The sequence below is a fragment of the Orycteropus afer genome, unplaced genomic scaffold (genome assembly GCF_000298275.1).
Source record: "Orycteropus afer afer isolate SDZICR_OR568_19922 unplaced genomic scaffold, OryAfe1.0 scaffold00052, whole genome shotgun sequence".
NCBI lineage: Eukaryota > Metazoa > Chordata > Mammalia > Tubulidentata > Orycteropodidae > Orycteropus > Orycteropus afer.
The window spans coordinates 14,145,797-14,159,587 of NW_006921639.1; positions in this window are offsets into that span (position 1 = coordinate 14,145,797).

A 13,791-nucleotide genomic window follows, 5' to 3' on the forward strand; every position below is an offset into this window, starting at 1 on the left:
CAAAGTAGATGTGCTTCCACCCTGTAAGCATTGTCCTGCAGTGATTTGTCGGACTGTGGTTACTTTGTCGTCACATTGTGTAGAATTAGTTTTATAAAAGTATTGTGAATATGATGTGTGTCCGATTGGATTGTTGAAAACTACTTATAATCACTAGGCTACTCAACAGACTAAAATGACATCAACAGTTTATATTCAGGCTTATTAACATTTCTTGGTTTCCAACAGAAGCAAAATGGGTTTGTGGGGTGAATCCTTGCTAAGATTTTTACAATTTTCCTGAAAGCTAGACCTTCTTTTCCATAATGATTTTGCATTGGAATTACCTTAACATCCATGTAAGTCCACGCTCTTCTTTCCTTCATGAACTATGGTGGGTTCCTCTTCACTTTGTTCTTGAAAACCATCTCTGAATCTGTCCCATCTATTTGGTTTCCTCCAGCAGGCAATGGTGCTCACATAAAATGATCTGCCATTCATGGAAAGCAGAGCCCAATGCCACATGCCCACTGCCCCTGTCATCCCTCTGTCTGTTCACACCAAAGCAGTTTGGAAGTAGAAGTATAAACTCCATCCCCAACTCAAGTCCATTTATGGCTAGAGCTTTGAATCTATACCTTTCCCCTAGCCCCTTTATCATAATGGCTAATATGGTTTGCAATCACCAAGGGCTCCTTGGTTTATAAAACCCCTCCCCCAAAAAAATCCCAATTTATAGCAATCCATTTATTTTCTTTTAAGGTGGAGTAGTAAAGTCAGGTTGTTCTACCTTTGTAACAATGAACTGTTCTGAAAATAAAATCAGGTTTTTTTGTTTTGTTTTCTTTTTAAAGGATGTTCACAAAATGATTGGTTAGTGGCCCCTATGACAAACACTTGTACCTAGGAAGTTGAAAATGAAATAGAAACAAACAAGATTTGTAATACCACTGAAGGGCTCAAGAGAATGCTTGAGTTTCCTGATTCATTTCTATTTGTGAAGCTCTCTGGCCTCGGGAGACTACTTATCCCATGCCCTCTCCCACAGACCCATTTTTCTACCTAAATCCAGCATAGATGAATGATGATCTCCTTCGGTACAGTCCATGTGATGAGGCCCAGATCTCCTATCCAGCATTAGGGCTCCAGAAAAGCCACTTTCCAAACTAAAACTCTAGGGTGCTTTGAGAATCAAAGACACACCAACAGGCTATTTACCAAAAAGAAAACGCCTGCTTATCAAAGTTTCACCATCATCACCTTTCTCATTAAGAAAGCTTTTATTTTTATCTAAGCAGTTGTATGTTTTTAAAATAGAATCTAGAACTAATATAAAATACCTTAAATAAATGTGAATGTGACTAATTCATGTCGGGGAACACTGAGGAGCTCATTCTTTCCAAAGCTTGAGGCACCTACTGATATACTTTGTAGAAAACTTCACAGGGAAGTTGAGCCTTTGCTTAGAGTTCGAAAGGAACAAAGTTAGAAAGCATAAGAAAGGTGGGATAGTCTCATGCTAAAAGAGCAAAAGCCCAGGTTTCCTACTTATGGTTTAATAGGAAGGTTCACGAGCCACATCTGCAAATAACTAGCTATGAACTATGAATTTTTTTAAAGTCTTTGAGTCTCAATGACCTCATTTATAAATGATTTAATTCATTTTGATAACTCTAAGATCCCTTTCAGATCTCAGAGTCCAAGAGATCTAAATTGAGACAGGGAGCATAGGAACAGCTGTCTCTCCATGGCCAAGTCCTTGGAGACAATCGTACCCTCTGTTGGAATAATGGTTCTTCTTGCTGCATCACTCAAGCAATATCCATGGCCGTAAGGTAATGCACATGCTCCCGACATATAGTAGTTAGGTTATTTCCTCTCCTTTTTCACTGGGTAGTCTCCTTAGGTTCATTTGTCTGTGTGTTCTTAGATTTTTCTTCTCAGTCGCATCTCTGGTTGGCCTTCTTCTGGGTACAAGGGCTAGCTTTAGTTAATCCTGTTATCTCTAAACTACAAGTCCAATTGCCAGTATGTAGTCAGAGGCTATTTACCAAAATAGAGGCTATTTACAACTCCTCAACTCCTATAGTTTTCCTCACTTATCTGTATTTCCCCACATGGATCAGGGCTTCAGAAAGTAAGCAGTCTTACTTCTCGCCTCATTTCCTGTGCTCAATTTGATTTTAGTTCTGTCATTATCACTCTGTTTGCTCCTTTAATTCATAAATCTACTTTTCATTTACTGTTCTTGTTGGTCAAAAAAGAATTTCAGTTAAGGAAGGAGAAAAGGGGAGACAGAGAGGGAGAAAGGTCACAAGGAGAAAAGGAGTATCAATCACCCAATGGAGTGGGATGTGAGCCACCTTGACTCCTAGGAGACTAAACAAATTCATTCAATTTGAATATTGAGTTACACTGCAGAAACAGTCCATTTTCTATACTCTTCCTATTTAGCTGCTTTTGGAATGCTGGTAATATCACTAATCACTGTGACTTCACTAATTATGGCTTGACTTACCCTCTTAAGAAGCAAAAGGGACTGAGAATTCACTTACACTCTACCTGGTAAATTACCTTTCTGCCCCTTCCTTCTAATCTCATACATGTAAAGGGCATTTTTGTAAATCTCATGGTCATTTAAAGAGGAAATGAGATCCTTTGTATTTATTTGCAGAGAGAGTAGTAAATAGTAATGCTTTCCAGCCAGCTTGTACCAGTGTGACTCTATTGGTTGTGTTTGGAATCTGTTCCCACTGGTTGTTGCTCATAAAATTTTAGTTGTGGATATTTTAATATTTCCATAAAAATAAGAGAATACAGATAATATCTTAATCTTTCCTTTCATTTCCCAAGAAACTGTAGAGCCCAAGTTGCTATTTCTATGGTAAGATTGCTCAAAACATACAAAGAGAAAGGAGACTATGTAACCAAACCCTACAACCATTTGAGGTTCCATGATCTCATACCCCACTCAGTGAGACTGTGGAAGGAATTCTGAGTTAGACAACCTTTTCTGGACCATCCTTTTGTGTCTCATTTTTTATTGTAAAAATGGGCCCGAGACAGGCCACATTCAGAACAGACCTCGAGAAACAGGAAAGAAATAATACAAACAAAATGATATAAACAGCATTTTAACCATATATAGCCTCAGCCAGGGGCATGTATGTGTGGCCAAGAGATAGTGTTTGGGGTTAGAAAGAGAAAGGGTTGCATTGAACTATGTCCAGGGAAGAATTCAGAGGAAAATAAAACTTGATGTGCATTGGAGATATTTCAATAGGAAATGGATGGCTGGAGAGGAAATGTTAGGTATGAGGGCATTCCTGGGAGAGGCGGCTTAATGACACGTGGGCAGGGATGTAATTTCAACCCATACATCATTTTGTCTCTGGGGACAAGCCTTTGTAGGGGAGCCAAGGAAAACTAAGATGAAGACTTTGTGGAAGGGCCTAGAAAGTAGATAGTCTTGAAGACCATACTACACAGTTGGGATTTGATTTGGAAAATCATGGGGAGCTACTATAAGCTTTAGACAAAGAATTCTAGGTGTTACAGCCTGCACATTTTTCAGGTCAGAAGTCTTGAGATGTCGGCTCTTCTTGAAAGTCTTTGTGAAAGTGTGCACAAAGCTGAACATTTTCTTAGCAGCATGGAGGTCTAAGAGGGTATGCACTCCAAGTCAACAACTCAGCACCCACAGCCCCAAGCTTCCTTACATACCTTATTTACTGTCATGGGGCAGTCTATACACAGGACATCCCTACCCTACTGCATTATTAGAATGCTAGCAATAGACCCACAAAATAGGTTAAGAAGAAAGAACACATATTCCTATTTTTTTTTTAGGCCTGAAAAGCATACTATATTTGAGATATTACCATAATACGAAAATGGAGCAGGTCATCAACAAACTATAGAACATAATCAATAGTTCAAAATATGCATCCCCATTAATAAAAGATTCTGTCAGATGATCAGGTAGTCATTGCTTAGTAACCAGTTAGCATTCAGTAAGCATCTGTAAAGGGAATGGAGGGGATTCAAGGAGTGAGCGTGATATAGGTCCTGCTATCAATAAATTTATACTCCAACTAAAAAGCCAAACACTCTCACCAAGCCATTAGAGAAAGAGTAGGTACTAATGACATAGTAACATTTTTCAATATGACAGGAGCTAACAAAAGGGAGAAATGCTATGATTTGAAGTGGCTCAGCAAGACAGGCTTTTTAGAGAAAGGCAGATTTACATTTAGCAAAGAAAGATAGGTGGGAGTTAGGTAAAGAGAGGGACAGAATTCCAGGTTTGAAGGCAAAGAGTATATGGTTCTTGGCAGGGTAGGGAATGCTAATCAGTAAGGTCTAATGGACATTTATTGAATAGTTTGTGTGTGCTTGTTCCTTTGTAAGACATTCAGAGGAAGATAGCACACCTATCTAAGAGGGAAAACAAGACATGCATATCTTCAAAGGTCATGTTGTGCAAAATAGGTGTTCAATAAACAACTTTTAACATGTGTGTGTGTGCTAAGTGGCACATAACTGCTATGGGTTATAACCGTAGTAGAAGTTTGATTGGGGTTATTGGGGCTGGTGTGTGCTCTGGGTGTTGGGGTGATGACTGTGGGAAGAAAAGTGCAGAAAAGGTTCTTTCTGAAAGGAAGGCTTAATCTGGACCTGGAAGACATAAGTATGGGGAGGAATAAAAGATGACAGGAAGGTGAGCCAGTGAATGCAGGAAGCTGATTTAATACTGAATTCATCCAGAGTGGGAAAAACTGAAGGCTCTTCATAAGGCAGGCTTCACAGGCAAGAGGTGTGGAGAGAGTGGGACTGAGGAGAAGGAATCTATCAGGCAGGCCCTGTGGATTTGGAGGTTAGACCCATAGAGGCACTTATAAAGCAGGGAGCACAGAGGAGTCTTTCAAAGGAGAAGTTGTAAATATACAAAAGCCAACTGACAGAAGACTTGTTTAGGGGCTACAACCATTTTGCTAGAGCACTTTATTTTCTAGAGCTTACAGTAAAGTCATGAAGAAAACAGAGTTCCCATATACTCCCCCTCAACCTTCATATCATTTCTCCTGTTGTTAACATTTTGCATTAAGGTGGTACTTTTGTCACAATTGATGGGCTGATGGTATTGTTGAATCGAGTCCAAAGTCTACATTGGGAGTCACTCATTTTAGGGGCTAAAAGGAATAAAATAAAGTCAACAAGAGGGGTGATGCTCGGGATAAGATATCTAGGACTATTCAGAGCCAGGAAGGTAGAAAAAAAAGAGAGGGGAAATTTAAGAAAGAAAGATTGGGTCATGTATGAGGTCATTGGAGATGGTGACCTGCAAGTGAAAGGACTCATTTGATAAGTGTAGGAACTTTGCTCATTTGTCTTTATCCCCAGAGTTTGTCACAGAGTCAGCCTCTACTTCTTACTTTGGATGCCAAAGTAAGAAATGGGAAATGGAGTTAGGATAGAAGGTCTACATCTTTAGCATTCTTCAGGAAGCAGGTCTCAAAAGAACAAGATCTCCAAGAGGCATTTCCTATCCTCTTCTGGTTGATGCCACCCCGTGGCTCCTTGGCCCTCACCTGAACAGGACGTATGCTGCTAGCTTGGGGTTCAAGACTCTTAAAGCAAATGCTACCAGTCACCGTGGTTTGGTAGTTTTTATGGACAGCAGCATAAGGAGAGATTTTTTTTGGGGGAATCCAGGTGAAAACTGACCTTATTTCTAAGTAGATTGCAAATTTCAAAAGGTGGCCTTTAGTTCATTTGTCTCGTTGAGTACTTTTGTGTTTCTTCTTTACCATGCTCTTCGGCAGAGCAGGGATGAACATGACACTCGAGGTCCCCAGTGTGCCTTGTTAGGAAGCATTACCAGGCCTCACTACTTAGAATATTAGACAGAACATACACACAGCCTGACACATGTCTGCTAGAGCAACCCAGAGCCTTCCTCACGTGGGACCGCAGGGTCACTTCGGGAAGACCATCAGCAGTAAGGGAGCCTGGCCAACAGAGCTGTGTCTGCCCCAGCGAGACTCCCTCCCCTTCCCTTTCTTCCGCTGAGTACCGACTGAGACATATTTAACTAGAACTGCAACATTTCAAGCATAAACTAAGGTCTGCCTGGAGACCCTAATTAAAAAATCTTCCATTCCCAGGTGGCATAATCATATCCTGCCTAAAACCTCTGGCCCACATCCCACCACCCAGATGCTGGAAAGAACCCTTCCCCACTTAACACCAAAACCTGTACTCAAAGTTTCTTCCGGGGACAAAGGGGAAAAATAATATATATGTACAGAGTTTGGCCTACATGTTCATTAAGGAAAAAGAGCGTGGCATATTCATCTGTCTTTCAGACTTAATGATTACTTGCATTACTACTATCATCATCATCATCATCATCATCACCATCATCACCATCACTATGACCTAAGAGGAATTGGTGGAGAGAACAAATGCCGGTGCTCTGAAATGGTCTACCCAACTCTGTCATCTGTAACAACCAGTGATAACTCTTGTCTTGTAAAAAGGGTTTGTACATAACTTGTACATGGTTTCATTTTGTATTTTTCGCAGATTAAAAATTTATGTATTTGTGTTCTAAAACAAAGAGTGGTTCTCGTGTATTTGTAGCTGCCTCATGGCCATGGGTGTGGGGCCAGGGAGTCAGAGGTGGGAGGGGTTGGCTGCTTTCTCTTTGCCAAAGGTGAACTTGTAGAGTGATAGGAGCCACAGGCTCGCCTTTCCAGCTTCAAGTGCAAACCGACACCCCACACCTCAGGAGAAGGTGGCCAGCATGTACCAGCCTAAGATTGTAGTGGGCAGGTGGGTGGGCAAGGAAAAGCTGTTGCCATTAGATGTGGTGCCTGAGAATCCCTCCAGGATGTACCAAAGCCAGTGTCTGCTCTATTGCCCAGAGGTCCCACCTGCTCCTGCAGAAGGCATGGCTTGCTCCATTAGGCAGGCCCATTAAGAAAAGGGCACCATGCAGACAGCCCCTCGAAAGGGTAATATGCTTCTCCCCTCAGCCACTTGTTCCCAACCTAGTTTCCCTTTCCTGCCATGTGCTTAGAGAAGCAAAGTCCCTTTTCCCTCTATTTAGCTTATCAAACTCAGGATGACCTACTAAAGGTTGTACTTATCCTGCCCCGTACACACACCTCCAGCAGGATGATGAATGAAGTTACATCTCAAGGCAAAAAGGCATCTTACAAACTAGGCTACATTTTCAGTATCTCGTCAATTTGAACTCTTTTTTGGGAGGTTGGATTATAATCACTAAAGTTACGGTTCATCTAACCTGTAAGAGGGGAAGGAGCCAGAGAGTAAGAAGAACCCCCCAAAGTTTGGTTTTTTTTTTTAATATAGATAGTCCGTGGGAGTTACAGTTTATGTGCTCAGCTGCTAACAGAGAGGTTTTAGGTTTGAATCCATCCAGAAGTGCCTCTATAGCAAGTCCTGGCAATCTATTTCTGAAAAATCAGCCATTTAAAACACTATGAAGCACAGTTCTACACTGACACACATGGGATTGCCATGACTCAGAATCTACTCACTGGCAACTGGTACTACTGATATAAAGTATAAATATTTAGTATTACAATATTCTAGAAATTGTCTCATTCACTCATTAGCCAAATATTGACCAAACAGCTGCTACATTTAAGTTTTCTCTGTTGGTTGCTGGGGACACTACAGTGGGTACGATCAAGATTCTTGTCCTCTAATTTGGAGAGAAAAATGGGCCATCTAATAAATAGATAATAGTCATGTATTAAAAATGGATTTCTAGAAGTACATATCATGTGCTACGGGGACCACACAAGAGGGGTACTTAGCCATTGAAGAGTAATACACCAATCCGTTGATACTTTCAAGAACAAATCCCCCTTTCATCTAAGCCACTACACCAAGCCAAACCAGAACTCGTTCCCAGGGGTCAGCAAAGGCAGATTTACCTGTCAGAAAGTGCCAATTCCTGACAGTCCTTTGCTCTCCAGTTTCTCAACTTGCCTTCTCCAATATTTGCTAACAAATCTGGATGTTGTTGGGGAATGTAATTGCAGACCATATGGTCCCCATTAGTTAGGCAAACTCCACTGCCAAAGTCTGCTCCAAGGAAGGAATCTGCATAAAGGATTAAGTATTAGGGAGAGATCGACAGTGACAGATAAAGCAAATAAAAGACAGGAGACAGTGAGTTACAGAAGAGCAGGCCTGGCATATCTAGTACAAGGAATCTGGAACTTATTTTTCTATTTGTGGAGAAAACAATGTATGTGAATTTGTACTAAAATCTCCCTGTAGCAAAAATCAAAGCAGACCATTCACCAGAATCAATGTTAACTGCTTCGCAGTGTCAGATAAGATAGATTTTGCCTGGGAGAAGAACTGGGGGCAGCAGAATAGACAGTGTGCTTGGGAAATAAAGCATGGAAGACACCAAAATGTAAATATGGACTTGGCGCTATTTTAAATGTTAATGGACTTGGGCTTTGAGGGGAGAAACAGAATCTTATGTTTACTAACCTCTCACGTACGGAGAGTCTGAAAACATAGGCAAAAATTCAAAGATATTTGGTCCACTGAGATTTATGCTGCCAAGTCCAGCTCCGTCAATTGCAGATAAAGCAGTGCCTGAGGGGAGCTCTGGTGGAGTAGTGCCTAAGGCACCTGACTACTAACCAGAAGGCTGCCAGTTCAAACCCACCAGCCACTCCTCAGAAGAAAGGTTGGGCAATCTACTTCCGTAGTGATACTGCCCCGGAAACCCAAGGAGGGGTCGCTATGAGTCGGGTCCAACTCGATGGCACATAACAACAACAACAAGGAGCCCAGTTAATCCTGGGAGTTTGCACTTCTCTTTCAAGAAAGAAAGAAAACGTGGGGTGATGCAAATAGTTAACACACTTGGTTGATAACCAAAAAGTTGAGGGTTTGAGTTCACTAAGAGGCACCTCAGAAGAAAGGCCTTGTGATCTAAAAACAGCTACTGAAAACCTATGGAGCACAGTTCTACTGACACACATGGGGCTGCCATGAGCTGGATTCAAATAGACAGCAACTGGTAATATCACTGGCCACATCCACTGCCCACCCAATTCTCCTTTCTTTTCAGTGTTTTGTAGTTATTTCATCCATACCTAAGTTGACAAATTTTTTAAAAGCAATTTATTATAATCAGGTCTTTCCAAAGATAATCTACTTAGTTTTTGTTAAGTCAACAATCTCTTTCTAGTACTGTGCTATTTCTTCAGTTAACATAAACCAAAAAAACGAAACTCATGGACATTGAGTCGCATCCAACTCATAGCAACCCCTCCTTGGGTTTCCAACAGGGTATCCTCCTTCTTAGGAGTGGCTGGTGGGTTTGAACCACCAGCCTTCTGGTTGTCAGTCAAATGCCTTAGGTAGGCACTATGCCAATAGTATTTAATTAATTTGCACACTATAAAAATGAGTCTGAATGTTTAAACAAGTTAGGAGTTTAAACTACACCACCAGAGCTCCCCAGTGAAGACCAGGAACTGAATAAAATGAGGCAGATTCATATAGAATAGGTGTCAAAAACCTATAGCGTTTTGGCAAATTCAGCCTGCCTCCTAATTTGTAAATAAAATTTTATTAAAACAAATCCTCCCCATTCATTTATGTATTGTTGACAGCTGCTTTCTTACTAATGTCACAGTTGGGTAGTTGGGATAAACCACATGGCCTGTAAAGTCAAGAATATTGATAACCTACAGGTTGGTAGAAAATTTGTGGGAACCGTATATCTGACTAGAGTTTAGTATCCAGAATGTATGAAGAATTTATACAACTTAACAATGAAAAGACAACTCCCATGGATGTGAAGAAATTATACAATGAAGACTATAAAACGTTGTTGAAAGAGATTTAAAAAAAAACAAACTTAAATAAATGGAAAAATGTTTCAAGTTAATGGATTGGAAGACTTAATACTGTTAAGATATCAATATTAATCAAAGTAATCTATAGATTCAATGCAGTCCCAGTCAAAATTCTACTAGCTCTTCTTACAGAAACAAAAAACTCAAACTTCAACTTTATATGGAATGGTAAGAGGCCCCAAAGATGTAAAACAATGTCAAAATAGAATAAAGAAGGAGAATTCACTCTTTCTGATCTTAAAACATACTGTACAGCTACAGTAATCAAACAGCCTACTACTGGTATAACAATAGACACATAGACCAATGGAACAGAATTGAGATATCAGAAATAAACCCACACATTTATGGTCAACTGATTTTGGACAAGGGTGCTAAGTCCATTTGATAGGAAAAGAAGAGTGTCTTCAATAAAAGGTGACGGGAAACATGGATTTTCACATGTAGAAAAATGAAACAGTTTCCATGCCTCATATCATACAAAACAAAAAATGCATTAAGGACCTAATATACAAAGTAAAACTATATAATTCTTAAGAAGAAGAATAAACAGAGGCAAGGCTGTCAGGCCTAGTTTTCAACAATGGATTATCTAACACAACAACAAAAGCACAAATAGCAACAGACAAAATAAATAAATGGGACTTTATAATAATTAAAAACTTCTTTTTTTTTAACAAGAGATTATCAAAAAAGTGAAAAGACAAGCTATTGACTGGGAGAATATCTTCAGAAACCACATAGCCAACAAGAACCTAATAATTGTAGCATATATAAAACTTTGACAACTTATCGACAAATAGACAAATCATAAAATGGGCAAAGGACTTGAACAGAAGATGACATGCAAATAGCCACCAAGCACATGAAAAAATGCTCAGCATCATTAGCCAACCAAACCAAACCAAGCCCACTGCCATGAAGTAGACTACAGGACAGAGTAGAACCGCCCCATAGGATTCCAAGGCTGTACGCCTTTACAGAAGCAGACTGCCTCATCTTCTCCTGCAGAATGGCTGGTGAATTTCAATAGCCAACCTTTTTTGGTTAGCAGCTAAATGTGTTAACCACTCCACTGCAAGAGCCCCTCATTAGCTAACAGAGAAATGCAAATCAAAATCAAAATGAGATACCATTTCACTCCCACTAGAATGACTAAGATTTCTTTAAAACAGAATAGAAATAGAAAATAACAAATGTTGAGACGTGGGAAATTGGAAGCCTTATCTCATTGCTGCATTGAGGATAACTCTGGGAGCTCTGGTGGCATAGTCAGAAAAGCATGTGACTACTAACCAGAAGGCTGGCGGTTCAAACCCACCAGCCAGCCACTCTTCAGAAGAAATGTTGGGCAATCTACTTCCATAGTGATACCACCTCGGAAACTCAAGGTGGGGTTGTTATGAGTTGGATCCAACTGGACAACAGTGAGCTTGGTTTTTTTTATTTTATCCCTTTGTTAAGGAGCTCTGGTGGCATAGTGGGTAAGGCATTTAGTTGCTTAACTGGAAGGTTGGTGATTCAAACCCTCTAGCTGCTCTGTGGAAGGAAGACGAGGCAATCTACTTCCGTACAGATTTACACCCTTGGAAATCCAATAGGGGTCAATATGAGTCAGAATCGATTCAATGGCAGTGGGTTGGTTGGTTTGATCTCACTGCTGGTGGAAATGCAAAATGATGCAGAGCCATTATGGAAAACAGTGTGGCAGTTCCTCAAAAAACTAAAAATAGAACTACTATGTTATTGTCAGGTGCCATCAATTCAGCTCCAACTCAGTGACCCTATATGCAGCAGAATAAAACACCATCTAGTTCTGCACTATCCTCACAATCCTTGCTATGCTTGAGGCCATCATTGCAGCCAATGGGTCAATCCATCTTGTTGAGGGTCCCTTTCTCTGCTGACTCTCTACTTTACCAAGCATGATATCCTTCTCCAAGGAATGGTCCCTTCTGAAAACATGATCAAAGTAGGTGATATGAAGTCTGGCCATTCTTGCTTTGAAGGAATAGTCTAGCTACACTTCTTCTAAGACATATTTATTCATTCTTCTGGCAGTCCATGGCATTTTCAGTATTTTTTGCCAGCACTATAATTCAAAGGCATTAACTCTTCTTCAATCTACCTTATTCATTGTCCAGCTTTCACATGCATATGAGGTTATTGAAAATACCATAGTTTGGGTTAAGCACATTTTGGTCTCCAAAGTGACATCCTTGTTTTTCAACTCCTTAAGGAGGTCTTTTGCAGCAGATTTTCCCAATACAATATAATGTCTGATTTCCTATGACCTAGTAATTCCATTCCTACATACATACCCAAAAGACTTGAAAGCAGAGACTCAAAACTTGTATGCTAATGTTCATTGCAGCACTATTCATGACAGCCAAAAGGTGGAAACAACATAAATGCCCAACAACAGATAAAATGTGGTACACATATACAATGGAATACTACTCAGCCAGTAAGAAAAAAGCATCTTGAAACATGCTACAGTAGGGGTGGAGCTTGAAGAAATTATGCTGAGCTAAAGAAGCCAATCACTACAGGACAAATATTGTGTCACCTAACTTATAGAAAAAGACAAGAAAAGGCAAAAATATAGAGACCAAAATTTGTTAGTTACCAAGGGCTGGAGGGGAGGGAATTGGGGGGGCGGTGGTTAACAGTGATAGAAAAATCACAAAAATTAATGGTATGGTGCATGGCTGATTATTGCAATTGCTGTCAATCAACTTTACACCTCTAAAAAGTTGAATTGGCAAAAGTTGTGTGATAGATACAGTTACAACAATGACCAAAACAAAAAAGTCACTACTAAGGATTTGGTCCTTTGGTTTGAAGGTTTTAGGGTCATGGTTTCTTGGCACACCCCAGTTAATTAGCTTAATAGAGTGTTTAGTGCTTCTATTCTACCTCCTAGTTCATGTAGCATCTAGGGTCTTAGAATCTTACAAGAAGCCATCTAAAGCACAACAGTTGGTCTCTATTCACCTGGATCAACAGAGGAAGGAGAGTTGGGAATAGGATGAGGATGTGGCTAATTGCCTCCATGTATAACTGTCTCCCTTGCCATGAGACCAGAACTGGATGGTGCCCAGCTACCATTACTGAACATTTTAATCAAAGATTCCATAAAAGGATCCTAATCAAAAAGGAGGAAAGACAGAATAGAATTTCAAGTTCTCCTAGACTCTAGACTTTCTGGAGCCATACCAAACCAAACCAAACTCACCGCCATTGAGTCAGTTCTAACTCATAGTGACCACTTTTGGATTTCTGAGGCAGTCAATCTTTATGGAGCATATTGCCCAGTCTTTCTTCCACGGAGTGGCTGGTGAGTTTGAACCACCAACCTTCTGGTTAGCAGACAAAATTCCTTAGGCACTACACCACCAGAGCTCCTTTTCTTGAGCCATGGAGGATGGATAAACCTCTGAAATTATTGAAATTATTGACCTGAGATAATCATTAAACATTAACCCTTCTGTGACCTGTGGGACATATGTGCCCACCTACATTTTCTGCCTCTGGGGTTTACTAGGAAGCTGCTATCATATGTTTAGTGTTTGCTGTCATCTGGTGGGACCATGTGTAGCTGTGTGAATCTGAAAAATCACACTGCAACCCACCAACCCCAGGACCAGAGACCCTTCAGGACATATGTATCTCACTAATTTTGTCAAAATTCACATTACCTCAAAACTATTTTTTTTTTTTCCTATTTCATTCAAAATGCCTTCCATTACTGTAAACACATGGTTTAAAAGAAAACATTCAAAACAGAAAATAATTTAGTCTGGAGAATGGTAAACCATAAATATTCCATGAAGTCATCTTAAAATCAAACAACAGTTTAGCATACCTAGTAAAAAAAAAAAAAAAA